Genomic DNA, 742 nt, shown 5'->3' on the forward strand with positions numbered 1-742 from the left:
GTGGGTTCGAATTCCATTCTAGATATTTTTAACAAGACTAGAATCGTACGTACAGTGCTGAGCAAAGCTCAGTTCTAGTATGAAGTATAATCAAAGATCTTTTTTGATTGAAAAATCTATAATTGAATTGAATTGAACTCAGAAACTGAGTATTATCTATTGGGTTCAATTGAATTGAACTCCATATGAAACGAAACGTAGCATGTTGTAACTAGAAAGTGACCATTTTTTCAAATTTCGCGCGCTTTTTTATGTTGTAGGAACAACGCTATCTAGTTATGACAATAGCAAACGATATTTCTTCAAACTTACATTTTATAACTACCCTAAAGTATGGGCAAAGCTACTGTGATCTACTCCTCTCTCCTTTCGTACAGCTTGAAGAAAAGGCTTATTTTCTTGTGTAATTAATTACGCATCTGTGTAGTAAACTCAAGTGTATATTATGAACGCATTCTATGTAGTAAACTCACGTGCATATTAACAACGCATCTATGTAGTACACTCATGTGTATATTATGAACGCATCTATGTAGTACACTCATGTGTATATTATGAACGCATCTATGTAGTAAACTCATTGTCTATAAGTACTGTTGGGGATCAAACAAAAAATCACCGGAGGTTGCAAGTAGGGCTACCAATTTACATTTTCAGTGGCATACGGGATTACTAGCGGAAAATTGAAAACCCGTTAGTTAATCACAAAAAGTAACCCTGATTTTTCTCCGATCAAACCAGG

Source organism: Tigriopus californicus, chromosome 8 (genome assembly GCF_007210705.1).
Source record: "Tigriopus californicus strain San Diego chromosome 8, Tcal_SD_v2.1, whole genome shotgun sequence".
In the NCBI taxonomy this organism is placed as follows: Eukaryota; Metazoa; Arthropoda; class Copepoda; order Harpacticoida; family Harpacticidae; genus Tigriopus; species Tigriopus californicus.